Source organism: Meriones unguiculatus, chromosome 1 (assembly GCF_030254825.1).
Source record: "Meriones unguiculatus strain TT.TT164.6M chromosome 1, Bangor_MerUng_6.1, whole genome shotgun sequence".
In the NCBI taxonomy this organism is placed as follows: Eukaryota; Metazoa; Chordata; class Mammalia; order Rodentia; family Muridae; genus Meriones; species Meriones unguiculatus.
The window spans coordinates 114,040,566-114,052,517 of NC_083349.1; positions in this window are offsets into that span (position 1 = coordinate 114,040,566).

Here is an 11,952-nt window from a genome sequence, read left to right on the forward strand (position 1 = left end):
TAATTTGATTATTCTGTGACTTTTCAGTACCACAACCCACCCACCCAGCAACTCATACACAACTGTGTATACCTCAAGGCAGGTGGAATTTGGTGTTTCTCCAGAACTGTTGTGTTTATCTAGAAAGGCATCCCAGGATACTGAAACTGTGTCATATGCTGTTCTGTATGCACTGACAGTAGAGTTTGGCAGAAACCTCACCTACAAATATAAAACCTTAAGAAAATTAAATATTTGGAAAACATAGAAGAAACTGAAATTTTCTGTATAGTGTTTTTATTGGTCTTTCTGAAATGGTCAGGGCCCAACAGTATCCAGCTGTAGTATCTCTAACATATACGAAGAATTTGACAAGCACTTGGATCATATATTTCTACTGGTCAGACTCTACAATGAGAGGAAAACAGGAGTCTAATGTATTGTGCAAAGATTAAGCAGAAAGCAGTCTCCAAACACAATGTCAAGGCTAGGACATGGCTTAGAACCAGCAGCATTATTCCATTCCGCTTCTGCTGATTACTTTCTGGCCAGCTAGTGTGTCACTGGGTGAATTTTTGGTCTTTCTGTTATTTTCACTCAGTTGAAAACACTACGTAGGTGTACATTAGAAGCTAATGCAGCATCATGAAGGAAGTGGCTTTGAGCTGGAATCTAGAAACTAATTATAGCTGTGTCATCACTTGTCAGCCTTAAGACCTAGTAAAACTCAGTGCAGAATTGTGGTAAAGATTCACTGTAGACATTATGTAAATTAATAAGTTAGAAGTCATTCTAGGGGTTTTAGAAAAGAATACAAACAGAAAAATTTCTTATCAGGTATAATACTGTCACACTGGAGTCAGCCAATATTTACCAAGCAAGTAACCACCTATTTAAAATGTGAGGAAATAAAACTAATGGACAATAATGAACATTGTTTTAATGAAATAAGACAGGAAACAGAGCATATCACTGAAGAAAGAAGTAAATAAGACACTAGAAGGTTGAGGAATCTCTCATACTCACGGGTTGGAATAACGAACCCTGTGAAACAATAGCTATGCTATCAAAAGCAATTCACAGATTCCATAAAATCGCCATCAAAATTCCAATGTCTTTCTTCATATAATTAAAAAAATAATCTTAACACTCATTTGGAAAATGAAGCCTCTGACAGCCAAAGCTATCTTGAATAGAAAGAGCAGTGCTAGAAGTATACAAATATGTGACTTCAAATGTACTTCAGAACTATAATAACCAAAACAACATGGGACTATCACAAAATAGGCATGAATATAGTTGAGTAGAGAAGCCAGATATAAACCCACACAGAAACAGTCATCTGACTTTTGACAAAGATATATAAAAGACACATTGGAGAAAAGAAAGCCTCTTCAATGAAAGGTGCTTGGAAAAATTGGATATTTACATATTGAGGAGAGAAACTGCATCCCTGCCTCCCACTCAGTAAAAAATTAAACCCCAAATGAATCAAGGACCTCAGCATAAGACATGTCTCTGAGACTGTTAAGGACATATAGTGAAAACATTTCAAGATATAGACATGTGCTTCTTGCCTAACTCCAGTTGCTTAGGAACAACTGCAATAACTAACAAACAAATAAGAATTTCTGAATTGAAAATAAGAAAACTGTGCCTTGCCAAAGAAAAGCACAACATAACAAAAAGACAGCCAACAATGTGGCAGAAAATATTTGCAAGCAATACATCTTACTCAAGAAAAAAAAAACTGAATACTAAGAAAACAAACAACTCAATTTAAAAAAAAAATGGGCTAATGAAACGAACAGAAACTTCTCAAAAGATGAAGCACAATTGGTCAGTGAGGATATCTAAAAGTTCTCAACTTCACTAGCCATCAGAGAGGTGCACCTTAGTGTAAGGGGTTAGTTCCAACCCTGATTTTTATCAGGCGTTAAATAGATCAACAAAACGTGCTGCATAGACTCAGTGGACTTTTTCTCAGACATAAAGAACACTGGACTTGTTTGCAGGAAAGTGCATGCTCTTGAAGATCTTCATTTTAATCAAATTGTCATTCTCAAAAAAATAGTTATCACACACATATTTCCTTTCATATACGGTTCCTAGATTTCATGTGGGTGCAGGAAATTATATATGCATATATGAAATGGAATTAGAAACAAAAAGGTCAATGGGGAGAGACGACTAACCACAGTGGGGGTTGAGAAAGAAGAGGCAAAAGGTATGATTGTGAAATATGCTCAAAATACATTCTATACTTGTATTAAAATATTCTTATATAACCCAGCATCAAGTACAGTGAATATATGCCAAATTCATGTATATACATATATATACATTCATATACATATGAATATATATATGAATGTATATATATGCTTAAAAATACCAAAATACAATGTACTGTGCATAGTAAGAGTAAGTTTTGCTTTAAGTAAACTTTGTCTCTATTTTATGCTTTGGTATGCATGTAGTGTATTGTGATGAGGAAATGACTTTTTGATATTAGTTAATTTCAAAATATCTTAAAACTACTGAGGTGAGTCATAAAATTATTTGGATTCAGCCTCACTGCCTTTTTATGGCTTAATATTGGATTATTATCTTAGTCCAGCATTTCTTGATTTCCATATTTGCTCTACCCACCACATCTTGCTCTCAAGCACTTAACTCTGGCAGACAAATGACTAGAACCAACTAGATAATACTTAGAGTATTTAGCTGCCACGCTTACTGAAGGCTACTCTTCAGTAGCAGCATATTATAAACAAAAAGCAGAGCTGAGAGATTAGACTGAATTTCCAAGATATGCAATTGGTATAGTCCCTGGGGGAAAGGTGAGAATCAAGACATTGAAAAACAAAAGCAGAGGACTAGAGTGGAGGAGGCCTGAGCCAATGGGGGTAAGAAAACATGGACTGTCTATGCAGTCTCCCTGAGAGAGCGAGGGGCTTGCTGGCACACACTTGGGAAGAAGCAACATAAGGGTGGTCTCTTGCCGGTTCCCTGTGCTCCGTGAAGTCTTGCTTGCCTGATCCACCTCAACTCTGTGCACCCACACAGAATCTGGATCTTCTTCCCTTCATTGTCTTCTCTCAGCCCCGTCCCTGGCTGGTTACTATATAAACATCCTTCCAACCAGGGTAGGGCAAGCGGCATGGAAACAGCACAACGTAAAAAGCCTACCACCCTGAGCCACCATACAGTGTTCTTAAGGTGCTGTAATTGAAAGGAACGTTTGCCCACAGGGCATTCTCACAGTAGGTTGACACCTGCACTGATGGGTTATCGGGGACACACCCTACGTGCATGACTTGGTGTGGCTGCACAGTCAACGCACATTTCAGGCTACCTCTGAGAGGTTGCTGAGGATCTGAACCTAGGGCAAAGGTCACAGATCAATACACGAAAGTGTACTTGAAGTCATCTCTATGAACTCGAAAAGACCCACAACTTTGGGGGCTCCTTCTCTGAAAATCGTTCCCTTACACAAACACACACTCACAAACACATGCACACGCACACATGGGTTCTAAAGCTGGAACGAAGACAAATTTGAAGTTATTTCCTGAATTCCTTACCTATCAAGATAAATGATCTGAACCTGTGACTCAGCAGGCTGCTTCTTGATCTCATTCCAGAGACTCACTGCCAACTCCAAGAAAGTCATGTTGTGACATCTACCTTTTCCAACAAGTGACATGCCACTGTTTCTTATAACACCCATGTAGCCTCTCCAACTCTACTCCCACACTCCCACAGAACCAACAAGTTCAGAACCAAAAGAAAAGAAAAGAAAAGAAAAGAAAAGAAAAGAAAAGAAAAGAAAAGAAAAGAAAAGAAAAGAAAAAGGAACAGCACAATTTATGGTATAAAGCACATAGTCAGAGGAATGCAAGATTGCCCTTCATGGTAGCTTCCGTCCTTGCTATTAAAAATGCAGGAAACAAAGAGCATGTAGACCCCATTCCCCAGGCCCTCCATAGTGTTACTGCCCATCCTGACTAACTGTTCATGTGATATTGCTGTGTGTATATATAATCCGATTTTTTAAAAAACATGGATCTAGACAACTCATTCTTTCGTGGTGATGAAGCCAAGTCCTTATTTTTTTTCAGCTTCTACATTTTTTTATTAATTACACTTTATTCACTTTGTATCCCTCCATAAGCCCCTCCCTCCTCCCCTCCCAGTCCCAATCTCCCACTTCCTTCTTCACACATGCCCCTCTCCAAGTCCACTGATAGGGGAGGTCCTTCTGATCTTAGTCTATCAGATCTCATCAGGAGTGGCTGCATTGTCATCTTCTGTAGCCTGGTAAGGTTCCTCCTCCCTCAGGGGGAGGTGATCAAAGAGCAGATCAGATTATGTCAGAGGCAGTCCCTCTTCCCATTACTATGTAACCCACTTGGACACTGAACTGCCATGGGCTACATCTGTGCAGGGGTTCTAGGTTATCTCCATGCATGGTACTTGGTTGGAGTATGAGTCTCTGAGAAGACCCCTGTGCTCAAATATCTGGTTCTGTTGTTCTCCTTGTGGAGTTCCCATCCTCTCCAGATCTTACTATTTCCCACTTCTTACATAAGATTCCACGCACTCTGCCCAGCAGTTGACCATAAGTCTCAGCATTTGCTTTGATGGTCTGCAGGGCAGAGCCTTTCAGAGGGTCTTCGTGGCGGGTTTCTAATTTGTTTCCTGTTTTCTTCTTCTTCTGATGTCCTTCCTCTTTGCCTTTCGGAATGGGGATTGAGCATTTTAGTCAGGGTCCTCTCCCTTGATTAGTTTCTTTAGATGTACAGATTTTAGTAGGTTTATCCTATATTATATGTCTATACGAGTGAGTATATACTGTGTGTGTCTTTCTGCTTCTGGGACATCTCACTCAGGATGATTCTTTCCAGGTCCCACCATTTACCTGCAAATTTCATGATTTCCTTATTTTTCATTGCTGAGTAATATTCCATTGTGTAGATGTACCACAATTTCTACATCCATTCTTCAGTTGAGGGGCATCTGGGCTGTTTCCAGCTTCTGGCTATTACAAATAAAGCTGCTACAAAAATAGTTGAGCAAATGTCCTTATTGTGTACTTGCATCATTAGCCATCAGGGAAATGCAAATTAAAACAACCCTGAGATTTCACCTTACACCCATCAGAATGGCCAAGATCAAAAACTCAAGTGACAACACATGCTGGAGAGGCTGTGGAGAAAGGGGAACTCTCCTCCACTGTTGGTGGGAATGTAAACTTGTACAACCACTCTGGAAATCAATCTGGCGCTTTCTCAGACAGCTAGGAATAGCGCTTCCTCAAGATCCAGCCATACCACTCCAAGGCATAGATCCAAAAGAGGCCAAGTCCTTTTCTAATTGTAGAATGTCCTTAAAGTTAAGGTACTGAAAGAAAAAAGTTTACATGTAAGAATTATACCTTAAAAAACAACAACAAAAAAAAAGAATTATACCTTAAATTGCTAAAGAAATGTAATTTAACTCTAGCTGCTTTGTCAAAACATGAACTGCAGTCTGATAGCTTTCCAAGCAAAATAAAATGTAGACATAAAGTTGGATTTTTTCTTTTCCCTTGTATGATAATACTTCACCTAAGAAGCAAAGACGTATGAATAAGTGGGCTTGTTCTGATCCTACTTGTCATGGATGTGCCTTATGGATATTATCAAAACTAATTTATTCACTAGCAGTTGTGATCAGGCAGCTGAAAAGGTTAGATTTTATAAAAAGTAACCTTTCCCTGATTTATTCTCAAATATTTTAAGTTAATAAATATCTTTATCAGAATGAGGTCATTACTCATAAAGTAATAAAGAATAGAGTTAACAGTTAACCATATCAGTTGTCTTCAGTTACGTAATGTTGATTTGGGACAGTTGTGTAAGGTTTGCACAAAATAAATTCCGACTGGCTGCTAAGGTAATAGATGATGTCATCTTTGTGGCAAGTGAAACTATGACAGGAAAATTTAAAAATAATTTGTTTAATGCATGGTGGTGTATTTCGAATTACAATAAAAATTATGAAAGTTATCTTAATAGCGTCTTCCAGATAGCTGTTTCATTGTTATTAACTGATCCATCCTTTTGCTAAAGAACTGAGTAGGTAGCCCTCGTAACAAAGAGTTTGTATTTCTAAGTGTAAACTACTTTTTTTTGAAATATCAAAGAATTTCATTAAATAAAAGCTTGTGCTTATAACTGAATCATATAAAGAATAAAATAAAAGTACGCTGTGTTTCTTTTCTCATAGTGCTTTTTTTAAAGAGCAGAGCTAGAAGGAATTTCTCATGATGCAAAGGAAGAACTTCCTGTTGTGTCTTGCCAGTGAGCAGAAGCTGGGAAAGACCACTAAATGTTGTGTGAAGGTGTGTGCAGACTTTCCGTTAAACACTCACTAAACGCTGAGGTGCACTGGAGTGGAATGGATTGGACTGGATCACAATAATAACATATAACATGAGATCTGCCCACACGTGAAATTTCTAGGTGTATAACACGTTGTCATAAACTGTACAAACAGCAAGATTCCCACCCATTCACCATCCTTGACTAAAACTTTAGCCCGTTGTTTAGCAGCTCCCATTCTTTTGAACCTCGGCAATCACCATCCATTCTGTCTCTGGACTTGGCTGTTTTAAATAACTCATTCTAAAGGTAATTACTGTGCAGTGTTTGTCTTTCTGTGACTGGCTTATTTCATTTAGCATAATTCCCTTAAGACACATCCACATTGGTGCATAGTGAAATTTTTCCTTCTCTTTAATGCCCAGCAGAACTCTATTGTTCACAGGTGTCACACTTTCTTTCTCTTCTCACGCGTTTGAACATGAGCTTTGTTTCCAGGTCTTGCTATTGTGCACAGTACGGTAATGAACAAAGGATGTGAGCTTCTCCCTGAGACCCTGATATCAAATCTTTTGGATAAGTGCTTAAAAATAAGGTGACTACGTCATATCAGAGATCACTAATTTGAGATTTATCAAGTACATGAATGAGTTTTTAAAGGTGAATTGAGATGGTTCATTTTTATCTTTGTTAATGTTTTAAAATACGTGTCATATAAGAGAAAACTACATTTTCAGAAATCACACGGTGCCTTCAGGAAGCACTTCTGTTGATACTGTGATTTAACCAAATGACAGCTTTTCATGGAACAATGGGAACTGCCTCAGAGGGGAAAACAGTGCAGTTGTCATCTGAACAGACAACCTGAGGCTTGGGAAGGGGAATAACTTATAATAAACGACAGGCACAAACAGATTATCAAGACATGATTAAGCATCAAATATTTGTCACTGAAGATGGTGAAAGCGGTTTCTTCTCACATTCACGAGACAAAAGAGAGAAAGGACTTCGCCAACTAATTAATTCATTCACACATCCGGTGGGTCACATTTGAAATATGTGCAGGACGTTGAGCCAGTCACAAACCTTCTGCTGTGCCTGGCAGGCAGATGACAAAAGCGGAAGTTCATAGATAGCCACAATCCCAAATGTTTTGAGTAACAGAAGGATAGGTGGCCAGATGAACAATTACAGCCCAGCGAACAATTACAGTTTAAGTGGGTATTTCTATCAAGAAAATATACACAGAGCACATGGATAGCATTGGAAGTAGCAGTTAATTTTGCTGGGGATTTTTGTGGAGACTGTGGAGATAAATTTAACGCTGTTTGTTAAACGAATGGAAAGGGGCCTTCCAGGCAGATAGACATCTCCAAGGGCTTGGAGTCATAAGATACCTTGAACTATCAATGAAACCAAGAACTGATTTTGTGACTACTGCAACCAGAGAGCAGAGAATCTGTTGCAATAATAGGAGAGTCCTGTTTAGATGGGTAACAATCGAGGGGTCAGAGGAATGCATGAAGGACATACTTTAAAAGTTAGCTTTTTAAGCTCCATGATTGACAGGGGTGGGAGTCATAAGTGAGAGAGGGGACTGTAGCACTTGCTGGGTTTCTTTCTCGGTAAAATAAGTGCCACTTAGTAAACTAGGGAAGATTCAAGGGAAAGAGATTCACTGGGCATTGGAGATGCTTGAAATGATGTATTCTCATGACATATCTAGTCAGTGATTATATCCATCTATCTAGAAAGCCAGGAGTAGGGTGGGGAACTGAGCTAAAAATATAAATATGGAACCATAGACATACAGATATAAGTTAAGGAGTTGGAAAGATAGAGCCTAAGAGAAAGGTGACATGGGAGGAAGAGATAGAACAGAAGGTATAATCAGCAAACACCCTATGCTCAAGCTAAGAAGAGAACTAGTCACATGATGACATGAGACCAGGAGGAACACAGGGATCTGAGCCATGGACATTCCAAGAGTCATAGCGTTTGCTCATCTTCTCGTTTCTGAAGAACCACCATAGTGCTTTCTCAGTAGCTGCACTAACTCACATCCCTATCTGCCATGCATAATATTTTCCTGTTTCTATTTTCCCCACAACGTTTTTCAGTTTTTGTCGTTCTGATAATTGCCATTCTATTATCTATAGGGTGAGATAATGTCTCAGTGTGGTGATGTAGTTTAGTGTGTGTGTGTGTGTGTGTGTGTGTGTGTGTGTGTGTGTGCGTATGCACATGCATGGTCATGTCCATGTGCATGTGCAAATGCAAGGAAGCTTGCTATGGTTGGTGCATGTGTGGAAACCCAAAAACAGCTTTCAGGATTAGGCGTCATCTTCCAGCTTGTGAGGTAGGGGTCTCTTGTTTCTGCCGCCGGGCACCGTACTCCAGAACCTCCCATCTCACAGAAGAAAACTGAGATTACAGATGTGCAGTACCATACCCATCCTTTCACATGGGCTCCTGGGATGGAATTCAGATCGCCAGGCTTAAGCAGCGAAAGCTTGCCTCAGCTGAGCCATCTCTCAGGTCTCCGATGTGGTTTTGATTTTCATTTCCCTAGTGATTGGTGATGTAGAGCAATGTTTTAAATGCATTAGGCACCTTTCAATTAAACAAAAACATCTGGAGTTAGGTTAATCAGGGAAATAACTGAGATGCTGCCGCTGGATTCGTAGAATAAGCCTCAGCGATGTTAACAAGGCAGTGTTGTGCTTTTTGAGTAGTAAGAAGGGCTGCATCAGACAGCACTGAACTGAGAACTCAGAGGTGAAGAGATGGTGATGACGCCTGTGAGGTGCGCATTGAAGACATTTACATGAAAATCAAGGCGAGCAGGGAGTGGTGGGGAGAGTCCAGGGTTCAAATTACACTTCAAGATGGCAGGTAAACTGGGGAGATTTTATGTGTAAAGAGCACGACACATTTTATATGTGCCATTTTAGTGCTTCCTATACATGCTTTCCCAGTTAACTTTGGAACCACAATAAAAGGTAATATTTAAAGTTTTATTAAGTACCTGCCATGTGCCAAGCTGTGTCCTAACTGACATTTATTACCCCAGTTGACCTTCACAATTCTAATGAGGCAAAAGAATATATATTATCACACCCATTTTTCAGGTAAGAGAAGAGACACAGAGAAGTGAGGTGTTTGTTAAGGGCATGAAGCTAGGAAAGAGCACACATCTGGCCTCAAAGTCCACGTGGTACCAAGGTGTTTCTTGTTGACCTTTTGAAGACGGAGAAGCTGATTCTGAGAACTTAAACAATCCGCCTATTCTAAGACCAGTGAATCCTGAAGCAGGCTGAACACCCAAACCTAATCCCAAGGCTTGGAACAAGAACGTTATTGAGGGAGCAGTCTTGAGCTAGAAGAGACAGCAATGACAAGTGGGACAAGAAGCTATGAAAGCAGGGGAGGGTCAGGACACAGGCAGAGCAATTAGCCTGTTGTCTGAAGCATGTCAGCAGGTTTGGGAATGTACAAAGCATGGGAATAGAGGCAGGGGATAGGAGACCACCCTGGTGCCTTCTTAGCAACTAGCAAAAGCAGATGGGGAAAAGTGTATGTGCCTACTTGGGGAAGTTCAGAGGTCAGGAGGTGGTGAGAAAAGTGATGGAAATAAGCCATATAACCATCATAAGTGTGTGTGTGTGTGTGTGTGTCAGTACTTGTCACTGACCAGCGTTCCCCATGCCAACAGAGCTTCCCTCTACCCTCTTAGAGACACCCCTCTGCAGAATCTCAGAACACTAGAGAAACGCTTACCCAGGCATCTTCCCCACCCAAACAACAGGAAGTGGTGGTCTGAGGCCTGGTGTGGCAAGTGCGGCTACCTTTAGCAGATATCATCTCTTTGTGCCTTTATTCTTAGGAAACATAGAGAGTCATAGCAAAATAATGCCCCACCACCACCACCAAAATTCGCCTGGACTGTCAGACCCAACTTATTGGCAGCCTTCCAAAACAGTGGGGAATAAAACAAATTCTGAATTAGTGGGAGAAAAAAAAAAAAAAGCAGGAGCTCAGCATATTCCTGTGCTTACTCTACACATTTCTACTTAACTTTCTGCTGCTTTCTGGGTTTTATGAGAGTGACAGTCATGTCGCGTATGCCTTTCCCATGCGGATAGTACATGCAGAGGACCGGGTAGGGCTCACGACAGAAGTGCTGACAAGATGAACGACAGCTCTAAGAAACAAATAGAAAGCACATAAAGGCACGATGACCTTGCGTTTTGTGAGGGGCTTCTCGTAGAGGCTTTGCCTTCCAAGCTGTGGCCGGGGAAACAAGTGCAGAAGCATCCAGAGAAGTGAGAAAAGAGGAGTGTCACTCCTCCCTTCCGCCCCTGCCGCCTCCAGGGGTATCATTCCCAACCACTAGGAGGTCTTTCACACGATATCTCACAGTATCAAGAATGGTATTTTTCTTAAAGGAAAGATGGCTCACCGTTTCCTGTTTAAGAACTGTCTTTTGTTATAAGCTGTCTATAAGTATGTTTTGTCCATGTTCCTGTTAGGCTCACAGAATAGCCCTTTGTGACCATCACTACTGCAAATCGCACAAGTAGAGTACGCACCTATGTATACACAGTCCAATCATACATTACAACTTGACAGCTTCTGTCTCTTGCAAATCGTCAGTTTTTCAAAGTTAGGACCACTCATGAAGCAGATAAATAATAGCAAAACTATCTCATGGCTATATATGTGTGTGTTTACGCGTGTGCCCTAATGTGTGGATAAAGAGATAGTTACGTTAGTTTAAGTTAAGATAATTTCTACTAGAAGTCATGTGTATGATTTTTATATATAAAGACTCCTGCACTGCTGTTGTTCATTTTTCTTAATTCTACAGGACAACGGAGGAGGGAGGCGACAAATGAAGAAAGGCCAGTGCCAGGACTGGGAGGGCTTCAAAAGAGACATCCAGCTCCCGACCCGCGGCACTAAGTGGAAATTGTCTGGTGTGAAGGTTTTATTTCAAGGTCTTTATTTTTTATTTTAGGTTGAACCATAAGCGATGTTCAATATTTAATAATTTGTGCACTGAAAAAATGGTTATGTCACAAGTAGCTCAGACTAATAAACAAGTATTGGTATTTCCAGAGGAATGACCTCCTGTTTAGAGAAGAAAGTGCTAGAAGAGCAGGCACCAAATGTTAGGGTGGGGAAATTCTAGTATGCACATATAAAGTGAAGCATGACTTGGACACACATGGCAATAACAATGTACATGGCTTTATTATGCTTTACCTACTATTCCTATAAGGCTGTGAACCTATACTAACTCATCTGACCTGAATAACAAGACCATCTTTAAAAGGTAGGACTATGACTATCTCCAATTTTACACTAAGCCATAAAGATATCAAGCAACCCTCTGGAGATCATGGAGTTCCAGAGAAAGGTTCAGTCCCAGGCAGACTAACTTTAGATGCCAAGATCTTAACCACTAATCTATCCTGCTGATTGGACATAAATATTATGACATTAGGGTGGGGCTCTACAGTTTCTAGGAGACTTGGGCTCACGGGTTCAGAGACCTGGGGATCGATCTTTAGTGTTCATCCTTCTCTAGGGAGGTGGGGCA